At 44.1% G+C, this 19,083-nt stretch overlaps 1 pseudogene; it reads right to left on the minus strand.

The window, feature by feature from the left end:
* Positions 1 to 368: 368 nt before the first annotated feature.
* LOC142573443 (U2 spliceosomal RNA) lies at positions 369 to 522 on the minus strand (annotated as a pseudogene).
* Positions 523 to 19,083: the final 18,561 nt, after the last annotated feature.

The raw sequence follows: 19,083 nt of genomic DNA on the forward strand, positions 1-19,083 counted from the left end.
ACACTCGGTAAAGGAACCGTTCGTTCGTTCGTTCGTTCGTTCGTTCGTTCGTTCGTTCGTTCGTTCGTTCGTTCGTTCGTTCGTGCGTTCGTTCGTTCGTTCGTTCGTTCGTTCGTTCGTTCGTTCGTTCGTTCGTTCGTTCGTTCGTTCGTTCGTTCATTCGTTCGTTCGTTCGTTCGTTCGTTCGTTCGTTCGTTCGTTCGTTCGTTCGTTCGTTCGTTCGTTCGTTCGTTCGTTCGTACGTTCGTTCGTTCGTTCGTTCGTCCGTTCGTTCGTTCGTTCGTTCGTTCGTTCGTTCGTTCGTTCGCTCGTTCGGTTGCTAGCTCATTTTACAGCGAGTTTCCAGCGGATCGAAGTCCGTAGACCAGGAACCGTAGGCCGATCCTGAAAACAGTGCAATACCGGGCCGACCCGTGGCCGAGGTGAAGCCACGGTGAAGTTTAATATCTTGGATCGAAATACAACCCGTATCAGATATTAGGCTGATAAGAATTGATACTAAACTGTGACCGCCTCAGCCATGTCTACGTTGACGCTTCTTTGTCGGATTTCGTAGCGCTTGTGTATCTCCTTTCCTTCCACTCTCCCGTGGTGGCGGTCTCGTCGAACGAAATGTCACGCGTGTCTAGTTCCCTCCGGCTCCTCGCTGCGGCAGTCCCGTTGTCTAGGCGAATGTATATAAATATCACAATAAATGAGCTCGCACCTACGTTCAAAATTATGTGTCACCTCTGAGTCGTATGCAAAATAGCTTCGCTGGTCATCCACCTTCAGAGAGTGGAATTACTCATGATATTTTTTTCATTATATAGCTCATTATTTCGCCCACTCGTTAATTCGTTCGTTCGATCGTTAGCTCGTTTTTATTCATTCACTCACTTCTTCGTTCGCTTGTTCATTCGCTCGCTAACTCCCTTTTTCATTCTCTGACTTATCAGTTCGATCATTCATTCGTCTGTTCGTTTGGTCGCTAGCTCGTTTTTTTTTCATTCGCTCACCTATTAGTTCGCATATCGATTCGTTTATTCTTTCGCCCGCAAGCTTGCTTTTTCCTTCGTTCGGGCTATTCGCTTACATCGGCAGTCATCGTCATTGGTTTCTGCGCACTTTTTTCTGTTCCTTTCATGCTGCGCAGCGCGCTTGCACTAGTGGTGTTAGGAGTTCTGCGTCGAATGATTTACTGAACCCACGTGCCACAATTTGTGACACCACATGCAGTACACCTCTCGTGGAGGACCTTGTGTGCGTAACTGTGAGTCTCCTCCAGGAAGCGAGGGTCTCCCAAAGGAAAGGTGGACGGGCTTCGCACCACCAGGACCATTACCTGCGTTCATTACCGGTGTGACTATACCACCAATGTGAAACTCAGCAAACAATTATATACTAATGCATCAGCGGTATTTATATTACTGCAAAGTATATATATATATATATATATATATATATATATATATATATATATATATATATATATATATATATATATATATATATATATATATATATATATATATATATATATATATATATATATCTCCGCCCACCTAACTTTCTGCCGCCCCGTGCTACGCTTCCCTTCCCTTGGAATTTTGTCCGTAACCCTTAATGACCCTCGGTTACCTTCCCTCCTCATTACATGTCCTGTCCCTGCCAATTATATATATATATATATATATATATATAATATATAGTGTAGGCGTTTATTACGCACGTCTTCTTCACCTGTGTATTACCATCATCAACCTAAGAATAATAATAATAATAATAATAATAATAATAATAATAATAATAATAATATTTATTTCACTCATGAAGTAGAGGAGTGCGGGAAAAAAAGCTGACAAGTCAGCTTGACTAGTTCCCAGCTCCCCGGAGTACAAAATAGAAGAAACAGAAGCACTTTCCGCACGGCAACATAAAAACCACAAACAAATAGTAATGGTAATGCAGCAATAACTTGTTGACGTACGTTGATCGATCCTCATTTTCAGTGCAATCGGATCATCATTATCGGGTGTGTGCCTTTGCTGGTTCAATGACGAGTACTCGGGCTAAATAAGCGTTGTTCCATCAGAGACATCATACGTGATGGAGGTGACTCTTCGATCCTCTGTCCTCTACCCACTAAGCCTAACCCCTGCAGCTTTTTTCAGGCCGCCGCTTGAGACTACTGTCCGCTAGTATGTCTCAAGTCGGCTCAACTTCCACTTATACCTCTACCATTTCGGCACCGCAAGCCACCCGTATATCAGAAGCTGCCATCAGCGTCAACCCCCATGGTTTCGCTTGTCTTCCTGGGGAAGATGTGGAGGACTGACAAGACGACTACTAGCGAGTAAGTTCAGCTAATCGTTGGGACGACCACTTGACGCTCTTCTGCTTGTGTTACTGCTTCTCCCTCTATCCTTAGTGCAGCCGTCAGCAGTGGCTTGCCTCCTTCACAGATGCAGCAGATGTTTGCTTTGTTGAACAAATACGCAAATTGTTTTCATGTTCGTTCGTCGACTCTGAGCCAAACCATAGTTGTAGCGCATCGTATTCAAACAGATAAAGTATCTATAGTGCGCCGACTCCCGTGCCGCGTGTCTCTAGCCGAGCGGAAAATCATAGAAGGAAATGTGACGGACATGCTACAACATAAGGTCATCTGGCCCTCAGCTAGCCCTTCGTCATCTGCTGGGGTTTTGGTCCGTAAAAAAGGCAGTTCCGTGCGCTTTTGCGTCGATTACTGGGCCCTTCATACCATCACTGGAAAGGACGCATATCCTATGCCACACGTTGACCACACCCTCGATTCGCTTCAAGACGCAGAATACTTTTCAAGCCTCGATCTGCGTTCTGGCTATTGGCAAATTTCCGTACAGGAACAAGATAAATGAGAGACAGCATTTGACACCCCAGATGGACTTTACAAATTTAATGTCAAACCTTTCGGGATATACAATGCACCTGCGATTTTTGAGCGCAATATTGACACCGCGCTGCGTTGCCTGAAATGAAAAACTTGCCTTTGCTACCTGGATGACACTGTCGTATTTTCATCAACATTTCCTCAGCACCTGCAACTCTTGGATGAAGTTCTAACGTGCTTTGCCGACGCTGGTCTTCAGCTAAACACGAAGAAATGCCGTTCCACCAGCAGATTTATTAAAATCCTGCGGCATGTCGTGAGCAAGAACGGCATACGGCCTGATCCTGACAAGGTTGCTGCGGTCCTTCAGTTCGCTTGCCCAGAAAGGCCTAAAGACTAGCGAAGCTTGCTTGGCATCGCTTCTTATTTCCGTCGCTTTATACGGAACTTTACCTCCTTCGCTGCGCCACTACACAAACTACTTGCTTCCGGTGTACCCTTCCTCTGTTCTCAAGAATACGAAGCAGTCTTTAACATGTTGAAGCGCGCCGTCATGCCTGAACCTGTGCTTTGCCGCTTTGATGCGACTGCACTGACTCTGTTTAACACAGACGCTAGCGGCCGCTGCAACGGTGCCATGGTTGTACCACGCAACAACTCTTGGCGTTAGATAGTCGTTGCATACGCCAGCCTCATACTCACGGATTCCGAGAAGAACGATACAACAACTGAGCAGGAGTGACTGGCTGTTGTTTGGTCCATAGAGAATTTTCGTCCCTATCTGCACGGTCGTCATTTTACAACGGTTACGGACCACCATGCTCCCCACGCTCAAGAACTCGACGGGATGTCTGGGTCACTGGATTCTCCACCTGCAAGAGTATGATGTTGACATTAGTCAGATGTCTGGCAAAAAAAAAAAAAAACGCCAAGACGCTGACGCTCTGTCTCCTTGTCCGGTTCCTGCGCACCCGCTCGACACCTGGGCAACTGTGTCACCAAGCAGCTTTTCGGATGTCAATTTTACGCCGCTCTCCTCCTAGCCTCGGTAGACGGCCTTTCTCCGGACGGCCATCTGACATTCGCATGTCGTCAACGGGCTGACCCATATTTTCAGAGTATGATAAACCACCTTTTTAACGCTTCTCGCCCACCTAACGCGGGGCTTCGACGCCAATTCGCAGAATTCAAGCTGCACAATCGCGTGCTGTATCGGTACATTTACCACCCTTACGGTCAACACTGGGTGCCCGTTCTACCGCACTCTTTTCGAGCCCATGTCCTCGAAGCAATTCACGATGACATGACAGCTGGCCCATCTCGCTTTCCATAAAACCTGCAATCGCATTCGAAGCCGTTAGTATTGGCCTTGCCTTTCTACTAGAGTAACGAGGTAGTCGGCTCCTGTTCCCCATGTCAGCATCGCTAACTCACAGCTATATACTTATATATTGCGCTTGGTCACGGAATCCTGTAAGCTCCATAGCTTTGGGCATATTCGGGTATGGAAAAGGTCCGCGCTCCACAAGCGAGGGGAAGGATGAAGTGGCCGCAAGTTTCATGTTTAAACTTTATTTCACGTTCTTCGCAACCCTATAATATTTGCGAAGAAAGTGAACAACTATAAGACCAGCGCGATATTGCCACATGCATGAAAGGTCAAGTGTCACTTAGCACTTGTCGTCTAGCAATATAAGATCGCAGAGCCATTTAAACATGGCACCAGGATTTTAATAGCGCAGGTCAAATCACTCGATTCATTTCAACAAATAAGGATAGCGCGGAAGACGGGAGATGAGGACGTAAAAACAGAAATTACAAATGCTCCGCTAGGTCAGCGTGTGCCTTTGTCTTGTTTGTTTGTTTTTTCGACGCTGTCCTCTTACATTATTAGGAACTTATCGAACACGCGCATTATCCTTCAGATAGGTATCGCAAACTTTTAGAACCAACAGTTGATTCTTGATGTTCCATATGGAACATGTCCCGGGCCTACGAGTATATCCCGCTTACTTGTTCTCGTCGTAGACACCGCGTAGCTGTCTCCTGTTTATTCTGAATATTTGCTGCTTTTAGTGACGTGTAAAGTGATAATTTTTATGACTGTTATATTCAAACACGCAAAGATGATAAACTGAACATGGGCGCTCATTAACTTCCAAGAAAACGCGTGCAGAAAATTGGAGCAGAGAAAAAAAGAACAAACCAAGCAAGCATTTGGGGGAGGGGGGTGGCCCTCCAGGCAACTTCAATCAAGAACAGGGCTGCAGTTTCACTTGATCACTAAGAGTGACAATTCGGTAAGCTTGTCCTTTTTATATTTCTTCCTTGCCGAATGCTCTTCAGCGTTGTCATTTGCGGCACACTACTTACCATCTCGACGATGAATCTTGAAGTGTCAGCCGCACATCTCTAGCACAAGTTATAAGAATGCCCATAAAAATATCAGCGAGTGCTCGATCGTTATTGTGTTCTCTAGCGACTTAGACGGCAGAATCAGCTAGTTAATTGCCGATACCGTGGAAATTCCGTATTAGCTTCTTTTTTTGAGCTTCTGAATGAATACCGAAGCTAGCAACCAGGGTTTTTCGGAAGCAGAAGTGGCCGAATTAAGTCATTGTGCCTGATCAGCTTTAACGTGCGTCATAATTTGTAAGATGTATATCAATATTATTGAAATAAAGTACGAAATAAGTGCTGGCAAATGGGTTAGTTAATTTCTCTCGCCAATGTGTCACGCCAAAAAGAAAAAAAAAGCGAGGACACAAATGCACGAAAATACTATAGCACGAGCAAGGAGAGAGCTGTTTGCCGTTTCCCCCTTCCAGAATGGCATTGCTACTGCCACTTCTCCTACTTCATCCTAACAATCGACAACAAAGTTCCTTTCATTTTCACGGTGAGTACGCTCCTTTTGACGTGTTTTCCGAGTCTTTCGAGCCTCATCGCATCACGCTATCACTCTGGTCCTTCCTCACGCACTTCCCTGTGCTATAGGAAATCATCTCGAGTGTGTAGAGATGTCAGGAGGTCTCATCAGCCGGCTGTGCGAAGAAATCAAGTCACGTCTCGCGTTGAGACGCGCACGGCACTGCAATCACCATCGTCTCTCTTGCTCTTCCAGCCAGCCGTGCAAACCAGAAGCGTGCGAAAAAGCAGGGAAAAAAAAAGGAACACCATTTTGTGTTATATAGCAAGCCGTTCGAGCCAGCTCTACCCGGGCTTAAGCTTGGCCTGTGCACTACAGGAGAAACGACTGTGAAGCCCTCTTCCTGGTCACTCCATGAAACAAGTCACAATTATTTCTGCACACTCATTGTGTGCGCAATTAGTCAGTAAAATAATCTACATTGTAATTAAGTAAGTGTTCATTTCAGAAAAGCCTTCCTATATAAAAAAGCTAGGCTCATCTACAGGAAAGCTCGAAGTGGCCAGTTTATCTTCCCACCTATTGCACAATAAGTCCTTGTGTGTCAGAAAGAAAGTGTCTGAAATAGGTGAAAAAAACAAACAAACATATAGTCACTCTATCGTGCTCCACGAATCGAATGCTCTCAAACGAGTGCGCGCAAACGAAGAGCGCTTTTAAGCTATTACGCCGTAACTGACGAAGTCAAAGGCGAGCAGCCAAGGTGCTGAAAGCGAAATTCAAGCAAGGGTCTGGTTCCACTTGCTCTGCTGAATGCGTCACGCACCGCGGTTCACGTTAGACAAGGTCGGAGTCAAGGAGGCGAAATCATTGCGACCCTGCCGCTTTCTCAATGGCAGAGGAATAATATGTAGGCGCTGTTCGTTATTAAACTGCACATTTTCTACTATATAGTGTTTTGTGCCACAATATTCCTACTAAGTAATGTTTCGTCATTTTATTAAATGCACAGTTAGCAAGACGTATTTTCTGTGCAGTTTAGTAAAAACAGTTAGTAATATTTCATCACTGCAAATAAATACGGGCAGAAAGCGTCAATGGCCCAGCAATAGCACTTATAAAAAGTTACCTAACAGATAGACAACAAGCTGTGTGGTTTAGTTCCTCACTTTCTAATTTCATAATAACCAATAAAGGGGTGCCGCAGGGGTCTGTACTTGGCCCACTACTATTTCTGCTTTATATAAATGATTTACCCGGTTGTTAAACGGAAACTGAGGCCTTTCTTCACCCTGACGATATTAGATTACTTGCAAACGATCGTTCACTAACTTCTCTGACTGCTAAGCTAAACACTGATCAGAAAAATATTTTAACGTGGTGCCTGCTTAACTCGCTAAGAATGAATCCTACGAAAACGTCTTTTATTCTTTTTCGTTCGAGTCATAGGATTCCAGAATTCATTCACACTGTCAACCTAAACTCTCTTGACATTAGTGCAGTTAATGAATGCTCATTTCTTGGAATAATTCTTGACTCAAACTTAAAATTTACGAAGCATATCGCTTATTTGAAGCGCAAGATTTTTCCCGGTATTAGAATTTTACTTAAATCTAGATATTACTTTAGCAAACCAACATTGCTAACCTTGTATTTTTTATTTTTTTATTCACAGTCACCTCAATTATTGCATTACAGCAGGGGGTAACACATATCCAACTCATATAGCCCCACTACAGCATTTGCAGAATCAAGCCATCCGGATATTGTCGTTCAGCTCATTCAACTGCAGCGCTTCTGATATGCTTCTCAACCACAGAATACTTTCAGTAAAAAATCTTGTTAAATATAATTTATCCGTAATGTTATTTAACGTAACAAGTAATCCTGCTCCAGTAAATATATGTTCTGAGGCTACTTTGGTTAACTTGAACTGCACAAGATTTGCTGCTAACAACAATTTCTTATTGCCACTGATACATACTAATTATGCAAAACAATCTGGATATATCGCAGATATATCGCAGCTGGGGACCATCTCCCACTACATGTCAAGCGCTCTTCGTCTTTAGGTGTCTTCCAGAAAACGTTATTGACTTGTCTACTGAATAGCCAAAATAATCCACATATCTAGCAATTCAATTCATTCCTGCTCATTTCCTTTCCGTTTTCCCTTTTTTTTGGTTTTTTCTGATTTGTAACCTTTACAAAAATTTTGGTTTGTTCTGTTGCTAATGCCTTTAACTACTGTTTTAATTCTACGACTACCTATTGACTTTATATTATTTTCCAGTTTAATACATTTACTTTGTATAATCTTCCACCTAGTGACTACTGTATTGCTGTTTCATGCTGTGTATTTCCACTAATGTGTATATTTTCTGACAGGAGTTCCCCTTTCAGCCACATGCTCTGGGTCCTCCTTCTGTATACTTGTGTAAGCATGTATGTCTCCTCCTTATTAAATAAATAACCTGAAACTGAAAATGCGGGGTCTGGTACGGCAAGCTGCTGAACGATGCACCAATACAGCTTGTGAACTGCAATGCATGAGTCGATACTGTAGGTATTGTTTGGGTCGAATAAGCCCGGAGTGGTTGGGAGTGACAGAAGTCACGAACCATGAGATGTACGACTGCATGCGGCGTCAAGGCGAATGTGGCGGATCTACAGACTGCATGCTGCGCTCGCGTGGCTTGAATGACGTCCAGGATCACCGCTACACACGTGCTGGGAAGTGGTACACCATTTCAGCTCAAGTTGATCTGACGGGGAAAAAAAAGACGTTTCACCGAAAAGTAGTTGGCTTGCTCGCAGTGGGCCGCTTGGGTGCCACGACGAGCGCAAGGAACTGGTGACATCGAGAAAAGAATGGCTGTGGATTGGTCTGCAACCGGGAATATTTGGCGTTCTTGATGGCAAATTTGTGTCATGGCGGGCCACTTAGGGCGAGGACGCAAGGCTCAGCTCTGAAGTTGTCGATGCCTTACTACGGAGTAAGCCTCAGTATTGAAAACGTCCTTTAACACGTGTTCCGCCTTATACCTGAGAGACCATTCGCTATGTGTCCTACCGACGGACAAAGAAGGCGGTCTCTTCCTTTTCACCGCAAGCGTTTCTATGCAAAAGCTAATCTAGCTGTTTGTGTGTTTGAACAATATACTTAAATTTCCTTGAAAAACATTAAAGGAAAAGCCATTCAGATGTCCAAGAATGTACACATAGATAAGATCGTCAAAAGGATTGAGAAACGCTAAAAGAAAAGTCAAGTTCTTTATTCTAGTGCCATAACGCAAGAAGTCGGCTTTCCATTCAGTTCAATTTTTACTGAGAATGACGCATAGCAGAAGGAAATTGCCGCATATTTATTCGACAAGCTAAACCTTCTTTAGATTAGATGTCCGTTTTAGTGAAAAGTGCTCGCAGTATTTTAGATTTTGTGAAAGCTCATGCCGACGAGGGGTTCACAGCCTTCTCAGTCGACGTAAAGGACATGTACTATGTCTGTCGTCATATTGACCTGCCTAAATGCACCGAAAGTAGCATAAACGAGTTCGAAGCACTTAAATTTCCTAGTGAAGCCGGTATTTATGTGGGCGAATTTTCGAGTTTGCTGAAATTTTACTTATCGTCGGCATCCACCTATGATAACAGGGCCGCATTACTGCACAAAATAAGTTGGGAGGGCGAGAGGGCTTGCATTGGCTCATACCTATCTCCAGTCTTAAGCAATCTATTTTTAGCTCAGCTAGACAGAGGCTTGTCAGACCGTTTCGAGAGATCCGAATGTACGAAACGTGTTTAGGTTTGTGAACAATTTTACGGTGTTTCTGCACTGCACATTAGAGCGTTTTCGAACGGAGAGTGCTGAAGTTTTAAATATTTGTCGTTATAGTCTTCATCCCCTTGAAGTGACAGCTGAATAACCGGTAGATAGGTTTCCTTTAGTAACGCGCTCATCTAAATGCATTACACGAAAGAACAAGTCGGAAGCACAAGTTGACAGGACTGTCAACTTTTATTTCCGACTTGTTTCTTTATGCAATGTATGTGAATAAGCGCGTTACTAAAATAAACCAAGATGACTTAACCAGCCCCATCTAATACTCTGTCGGTAAATAGTATCATCAGATATCTTAGTTTCAAGTTCGCATGCTCCTGCCACCGGCTGTAGTTGTGCTATAACCTTCGAATGAACAAGGCACTGTTTCCATTTTGTTCCGGCCGTTCGAAACTAGTCAAGAGAAGCATAACGAATACGTGCTTTAACAACGCTTTCAAGAAGTCATACCTGCACACTATAAACCAGACTTCTCAGCAACAGGTCTAACGCTTAAAGGAAGCCGGCAATCCAGTCCCCGTAGTGATGTCTGTAGCGGAAAAGTTGCTTAAAAAATACGCTCAACATGGCGCCATTCCGATGACTAAACTGACGCACATTTAGATAAGAAAAACGCCGCCGTTAAGTGTATAACAGCTGCGTCTTACCAGTACTCACGTACAGGGCAGAAACCTGGAGGCTTACGAAAAGGATTCTACTTAAATTAAGGAAGACGCAACGAGCTATGGAAAGAAGAATGATAGGTGTAACGTTAAGGGATAAGAAAAGAGCAGATTTGGGGAGGGAACAAACGCGAGGTTATGACACCTTAGTTGAAATCAAGAAAAAGAAAGGGGGGGGGGCATGGGCAGGACATGTAATGAGGAGGGAAGATAACCGATGGTCATTAAGGGTTGCGGACTGGATTCCAAGGGAAGGGAAGCGTAGCAGGGGGCGGCAGAAAGTCAGGTGGGCGGATGAGATTAAGAAGTTTGCAGGGACAACATGGCCACAATTAGTACATGACCGGGGTAGTTGGAGAATTATAGGAGAGGCCTTTGCCCTGCAGTGGGCGTAACCAGGCTGATGATGATGATGATGATGATTGTGATTATGATGATGATGATGATGATGATGATGATGAATCCCCAACGATCATCAAGTCTAGCATATCCTTAAGAATGTAGCCCTTCGTGATAACATAGGATTCTGGCTTTAGCGCCCGAGAAGCTAGGAAGCCATTCTAAGAAGTCAGTGCCGGCAAGAGTAGTAAAAGCTGAGCATGCTGAAATGCCATAGGAAAACGTTCACGGATCGCAGGTAATTTGCAATTTACCGCATTAGGTTTTCCTGCGACAAACACTCCATTGACAAGCCCAGCTGCGACCTGATAGATGTCTTGCACTCCATTCTGAGAATTGTATACGACGCAATGCCTGATGACACTGTCATTCTAGGTATATATAAGGACGAGGTTACCCGCCTAATCATAAAGCCAGAGCACGTGGACGCACTTGGTGAACTGTGTATGCGCTAGTCAACGACAGGATGTTGCCTAAAGAGTTGTATTGCCAGCAGAAGCGGTAGTGATGCTGTTTTCTGGATACGTTTTCTTTTTCATTCTCGTTAGAACTTCTTGCTCTAACGTGATCTGTATCGCGATGCACGTCCGAGCTATAGTATGGCTTGGTGTCGAAACTAAAAGCCGTCCTCGCCAGTAGCGCTACGTGTGTGTATTCGTTTGTGCCTTCTCGGGTCCCTGTTGTCTAACTCGCTGGTTTGAAGATGAACTACCAACAAGCTGACATCGTTTATCTCATATTAGAAAACATTCGCGTCTTTTGCCGTTTTGAGCCCAAAGTGTTATACATCGGACAGTGAATGTTTTATTGACACTAGTCTTGTTACTGAGTCAGTTATATTTAGTCTATTTTCAGTTTCTTTCAAGAACAGCATTTCGGGACAAGAAAGCACTTTTTTGCTGCTGGAACGGGTCCACAAGCCCATATGCATAGCAACATGGCAACGTTGTACAAAAAGATCAAGAGAGAAAAAACAGAAACAACGAATTAAGCAACGATCACGTGCGACCCCTCCGGAGATAAGGTAGCACCTAACGCACCACGGTGGCTGTGTACATAAAAGAGGAGCACGCACATATACCGCCGGAGCGAAAAAATAAACGCAGGGGACAGTGCCAGCTGGACAAAAGGAAACAGCCGTAAGGGGACGCGACGAGTAGAAATAAAGCTTAGAACGACAGAAAGCTGAGCTAGTTGGTAAGGATTCATTATGCAAAAAAGAGGTGAGGCGTACAGAGAGGACACAACAGTAAGGAAGGGGACGTATTGTCCACTTCTCTACTCTTGTGTCCTGTCTGCACGCCTCACCTCTTTTTTGCATGAGGAGTCGAAATGAAGCCCGCTTTGTTCATCCATGTCGTGACGGTAATTTCTTACTCTTCTTTATGTATTTGTCGATGAACAAGAATCTCGCACAGCAAGAAACCAAGGTGTTGCGTATTTCCTTTTGTTTGACTTAATGCTTTAAGACTTCATTTAACGTTAGAATAAAGTTACGGGAATCTCAAGCAATGCGGAACAACAGGGAGCTCGGGAGACCCGCAATGCAGAGAGTCGTCTAGGTGATTTGGAACATTCGATGCCTTGAAACTCTAAACAAATGGTGTCAGAACTGACATCGTCAAATTCTACACAATGCGTAAAGGATTTCCCAAGTCACCTGTAGTACCAGCAACCACTTTCGCAGCATATCGTTCTCCGTTCACGGGGCAGATAAAAACTGTTTGGTGCAGATCAAAGTGTACTTATTCATGTTGTTTGTATTTACAAGAGGAGACTGCAGAAACGTTGGGTAATCAGCGTTTAAATTGCAATTTGTACGTCCCATGCTTGGTATATTTATTTATTTAAATAAATAAATAAATAAATAAATATAAATGCAAACCATCGAATACCCCTCGAATGAGCCACTGAATGCCTTTTCATTAGGGTAAAAATTATTTCACAACAATGTGGCATCCCTTTCATCCCGCCATGCAGTGCGAATCAATACAAAAACAGAGGAAAAAAACATACTCATTGAGAGGGAGCACTTCCCTAAATTGCGACTGACGGCCCGTCGCCCCCATTGCCTGTTAACGGGTGCTTCATGTATCGTCCGTCAGGACCAGTTTATGCCTGCTGAACTTTTCCTTCTTTTGGGCCGCCACTTCGGCTCTAGTGCTTTCGACTGCCAATGAAGATGTAGCCGTCAGACTCCCCGCCGGAAGGGCGTTTAGCATCAACCTCGGCTGTAATGGATAATTAACTATGCAGATAACTTGTGCAAGTTAATTAAAGGAAGGCTAATTGCAATTCGCCACTTTTACATCGCGACGAGGGCAGATAAGTCGAAATGTGAAATAAAGGGACAAGCAATGACGACAGCGTTAAAAATCCTAACCCTGCGTTTATTCACTTTCTATAGTTATTGAGGAACTGCGACTTCGAATCACACTCGTTGCCTCGCATACACGCGCCGTTGTAACCAGTTTGTTTGCTTATTGACCGCGACCAGTTCTTTTATTCGCCGAAGCTCCGAGATTACATTGACTAAGTGAAGTAGAAGCAAAGAATACAATGTGTAAGGCGAAACACTCAGTGCGTTTACGAACGCTACTGCAATCTAATTAAGGCGGCTGCATTTAACTTAGTTTGATTGATTTTAGCTTGCGATAAACACACGCATAAGCGAAGGGCTCAACTTTAATGGTGGCTTGAGTTATTCAGTGTTATGCGTGCACCAGAGAGTCTTTTATTTCTTCTCGTGTAACCAAAGTTAATAATAAAAATGCCGAAACTAATTGGGCATCGTTCATACAGGCGCTCTTGAAACATTAGTGATGGAGACTGGTATTTCACGTCAGCAATGGCTACTTCATTCAAATCAACTGCGCACTTATATAAGAAAGTTTGGCAGTGTGAAGCGAAAAATGGACCATGATAAGCAATCAGAAATAAATTAAAAAAGCAACACGCACAATCGACTGCGAGTCTGCGAGAAATCTGGAAGTCTTGCCCATTGTACGCCGTTAACCATTCCGGCATCCTTCTATCGGCTCTGACGATACAAAAAGGGGGATTAGCAACGATTACTGAACAAGCCCTTCATATTGTACTCTGTTTTATCCGGTTGACATGACCTTTAAAATTTCCAAGTGCTGCACGTAAATAGTCAGAAAGGTCATGGAGAAACTGATGAGGTGCGAAGAATATCCTGAGATTCGACTTTTGTAACGTGTATTTATTATGTTTTTGCAACGCCCCTTTCATCATCTCAGTTCCAGCCTGACTTCCTATGATGGAACTCTTAAATACACCGTGATACCAAATTTTCAAATTTGAAGTATTGGTCGCATGTTAAACAGCACGTTGCATATTGCAAACTTTTGCATATTAATTTTTGTTATGTCGCAGCTGAACCGTGTGTGACAATTCTGAGTGGTGAATAAATGCGGGTACACTTTAACGGTGATGCCCTTGCTGCGTCATTGAATTTCAACAGTGTTCTAAGCATGCGTACCGAAATGTCCTATGTTGCACTCAAATTTTCAACCAGACGATACCGCTTTACACCCTTATCCTGATGCCACATGTTTTCCAGCCGGAACGGTGGTCACTGTCGGTGGGATGCGTTTAGAGCCATTAATTTCAAATAAAAATTGCCACTTAGAATGTGCGCTGAGAGCACATGTTTTTGTGCTGATAACAATGCTGAGCCACGGCACTAACAACGACAATGATAAATTGAGGATAGTTCGACGACCGTGTCATTGCCTCGTTAAGCAAATTTTTTGTAACCTATTTTTTTAGATTATGAGTTCTGAACGATACGTCGAAAAATACTTGACGCGATTATAACAATCTATGTATACGCAAAAACGACGGCTCGAGAGAGAGAGAGAGAGAGAGAGAGAGTGAGAAGCTTTCAATGAAAGGCAGAGGTTTTAGCCGGCGTACGGACATCACAGACATGCTACTCTGCGTGAGGAAGGGAATTGGGGAGAGGAAGAGTGAAGGAGAGAGGCACAAAAAAAAAGGAATAAGTTATAAGAAAACGGAAACTGAGTTTTCTTACTCATGAGCAATGGAGTGCTATGGTATAGTCCTTCAGTGTATGTATCATCCTACAATGAGGTGACATAATTCGCTGCGTGAAAGGTACATGAGGGTAACAGAGTAGAACTAAAGTTTGTCGAGTTGACAAATGTTTTTTTTTTGTAAGTACGTAAATAAAAAGTTTCATCGCACGCCTCTATTGTGTGAGGCAGGCTAAAGGGCCTAAGACACAGTCAAAGGACAAAAGTCCCAGTGTAAGCGAATGCATGCAATGTACACACAACGCAAGCTCGTCCGCATACGCTCGACACCTCAAACAAGATATGCAGCGCGGTTCCAACTGAGCCGCAGTTGTTGCAGTGTCGACTCGTCACTTGACCGAAGCTGTACCGTAAGCCGTTTCCATTGGCAGTGTCCAGGCGAAGACGATGATATAGAGTTTCCAAATGGCGAGGAATGTTGGATAGGAGTCTGGATCTGAGGGTTGGGTTGATTGAGTAAAGGAGAGGGTAATGTTGGGTCGGCGAGCTCCACAGCCGGTCCTTCTCTTCAGAAGCAAATCTTTCATCTAGTTGGGAAGCATCAGATCTAGTGAAATAAATCCGCCTATAGTTTTGATGTAGAAGACCTTTGCGTGCCGCTTCATTTGCTTTTGCGTTGGCCAGAATATCACAATGAGCACGTATCCACTGAAATTTGATACAGTGGCCTGATGCAATGGCCACCTGATGTAAGCACGCAATGTCGAAGGAAAGAGCCTGATGATTGCTTTTTTTTTAATAGAGTGCACAATGTTTGTAGCGCTCCTTTAGAGTAATTGAAAATCGCCCATTGATCACGCGCTTGGCGCAGTGTATAGAGGGCAGCTTCTTTGATGCCGTGAAGCTCTGCTGTATAGTTGAGGATGTCCTCTGCTGCAGCCGATAAGAAAGCATTTGTCTTGTTGAGGCCACATAAAGACCACAGCAGGAAGCCTCCCGAGCGGTTGAGGCATCATGCACGCTGATTGGACGTACGGAATTCGTAACGAACATTTTAAAGCTGTATATTGGTACCCTCTGGCAGTGGTCGATGTTCGTCCATTTACGCATCGCGTCGACACGAGAACATTTTCGTCTCTAGATTCTCGCGAATGCTCTGTAACTCTCAATCTAATGTAGGTACCCTGGACCAAAATATATTCAAGGTGTCCGCTAAGATGACTCTATCATTAAGCCGAGTTTTATTTACTTGTCATAATTAGTTCACAGTGGAGCTGTAAACGTTATATAGTTACCGTCTGCTGTCAATACATGGCCGTCTAAGGAGGGAGTATGGTTACAGAAAACCGCTCTAATTCTTGTTTTATCACAAGTGTCCCTAAACAAATAAATTACAACTAGTAGCTGAGACGAGCTTACCATTACGCCGAGTGTCAGTTACTTTTCGTGATTGCATAGTTCACAGCGAAGCTGCAAATATTGTGGAATTCCCGTATGCCATGCGGCAGTACTTCATAAAAGAATAAGAATAAATCCCTCCACAGTCAAAAGCTTTATTCGTTGTCTGTTTATTTCTTCAACAACAGCAAAACCAATAATAATAATAATAATAATAATAATAATAATAATAATAATAATAATAATAATAATAATAATAATAATAATAATAATAATAATAATAATAATAATAATAATAATAATAATAATAATAATATAAAATAGTAATAATGATATTATTATATATGCATAGATGCTTCGCTTGAGGTAAAACACACCACAGCTTCGCTGCTCGTCCTTTTTCCCAGTGTGGAAGCACTTATGAATTTTTATAGCGTTAGGCACTGCCCATGAAAATACGCAGGGTATGGATAACCGGTAATTGATGCGACAGTGTAATGAATTGCCTCTTAGAGCGCAATTAATGTGATCCACGCTGTAGATTTCATAGGGGTCGGATTACTCCTCGCACATAATTTGACGGCGCCACAGGCGACACTTGATGCATGACTCTTCCTAGCAAGACAGCTTTAAGGGCCTCTTCGCGCTGGATTAGCCTAGCAGCAGCATATTGAAACTAGATTAGATAAATGACTGCGATACCTAAGTGAGCAAGCGCCGTGGATTTTTTGAAATTAAAGAAAGCAGGAGAGAAAAATAAAGCGTATTCTCCCTTCTGAAGAAACGAAAACTGCTTGCCTGCACTAGGAGCCTTGAGGCGGTCAGGTGACCTCCGCACTTATTGAGCGGTGGACAAAATGAAGATTCAATCACAGAAAATGAAAGACCGAATTTTTGTTGTTGGGTATGGAACGACGCAAAACATTGGTATCCAGTAAACGGGCCACCCACCTGCATAAAACAGCGGTTTCATAAAGAAAAGTAACTGGAAGGCCGATGCATTTCGTGGGACACATTGAAAATTGAAATCTCGGAAATGGTATTGTCCAGAGAATTCTTTCTAAGTGGATACACCGTGCTATCGCAGCCGCTATAACTCGTAGATAGGAATATGTGGCGTGAAATAATTAATTAAAAACCTCATTCGCGTAATTACGTTAATTATTCAATGGAACATTTTGATTTCTCCTGAAAGTAATCGGTGCCTCATCGGGTCACTTAGTTAAAGGGTTAGAATTGTGCTAACTGCCATAGGCAATATGAAAAAATTAGGTGCATCTAAAAGCAAAAAGATACCCTCTATATATTCGTTTTATTACAGCAACGTTGAGCTTGAGGCGGTATACTTTGCGGTTGAAAGTATTTAGGTAGTGCTGTTGCTTGAGTAATTGCATAGAGAACAAAGCCGGTAACGAGCAGCACTGTAACACTAGCATAAAGCCACTATAAAAGCCAACACGTTATGCGCGCGTTGTCTCCAGCGACACGAGCAGTGGTGTGAAAGCAGAGCGATTTCCTCCTCTCCCGCAGCCGCCACAACGGGAGAGAGCGGCGAAGACGAAGAGGGCTGTCAGAGCGGGGCGAGCGCTACCTGCTCTCCACCGAACCGGCGCTGCTCTCTCAATCCGTGCTAGTCGAAACGCCACCGCTCACCAAGAACATGGTAGCCGAGAAAAGATGTCGACATCAAAAAAATGCACAGGCCACATGATAAGGGCGCACTACTGCATTTAGTACATGCGTGTCATTAGTCACCTCGCCCCCCTCCTGTCCAAATACATTAAGAACTAGTTACCATAATTTTTATGCGAAGCATATTACTAGAGCTCAACCCAGCTCCTCAGGCGCGGCGGTGTCGCCTTCAAGGCTGACCACGTGACACCGTGACGTCACGACAGAGGAGAAACGGGGCTCCAACTCGCGCCGTCGCTCGCGGCGTCGCGGCGGTATATAAGCAGCTGCGCTTGTTTCTAGGTGGCTTTGGCTCAACTCTTGCAAGATGGGCTGGGTGGGAATCGAACCAGGGTCTCCGGAGTGTGAGACGGAGACGCTACCACTGAGCCACGAGTACGATGCTTCAAAGCGGTACAAAAGCGCCTCTAGTGAATGCGGTGTTGCCTTAGAAACTAGCTGTTTCTAAGGCTCAGGCGTGCGTCGCTTGCTCAGGCGCACATTTCGTTGCCGCGCAGAACGCTGCGTTGCTCGACGCTCACCGCGTCCAATGCGGGGCGCGTAGTCGCTGCGCCGTAGCCCATTGTCTTACATCCCTTGGCGGGTCGACGGGAACGCTGTCGCGTTCCACTCTTGAAGGCGAAGCAGAGTAACGCATGAGTTGTTTCTTCGTCTAGCGGAACCAAATATAGCCAAGCAACAGCAGTTCACCAGGCTAAACAGTGGTTCAACAACTAAAATAAAGGCTAGTATGCTTCGCATCCTGGGCTTAACCTTAGCTAAGCCACAGCCATTTTTTTAAACCAATTGCTGCGTGCGAACAGCAACACAAAACTCACAGTATTCCTGCAAGCTTTATGAATATTTGTCAGCGCAGCCTACTTGAAAACTCCTCAAGTATCCACAAACCAGTCTGCAAAAACATTTTGTTTTCTTCGGTTAGTACGCAGCATTTTGCACAGTGGACATTCGTTTCCGAGCAGAAGGCATCGAAAATTGCGAGTCTCGGCGAGACTGCACACGTGCATAGTTTTAAAAGCAGGTGAATAAACGGTCGCGTTGTTATCTTTCACTGTCGCAGTATTAAATCGGCGGACATCAGCATTCGTTCCGCTCTAAACACGTTTGAGTGACCCCAGACGTCCGATTCCCCGCAAAGTATCAACGCTCTGCATGATATCTGCAATACTGCTTAGCTCATCCGCATGTACGAAATCACTGCCACAGGTCTAAGACGATGACGAGGTCGTGACGAGGGGACAGAACCTCATCATGGGATGTCTGTACCTCATCAGGTGCACAGACCACTAAGACTCCAGGTCATTTACTAAGTCTCGGAAAACGAAGTCGCATTTTGGCCGCCAGTCTTTCAT

This window comes from Dermacentor variabilis, chromosome 2 (assembly GCF_050947875.1).
Source record: "Dermacentor variabilis isolate Ectoservices chromosome 2, ASM5094787v1, whole genome shotgun sequence".
NCBI lineage: Eukaryota > Metazoa > Arthropoda > Arachnida > Ixodida > Ixodidae > Dermacentor > Dermacentor variabilis.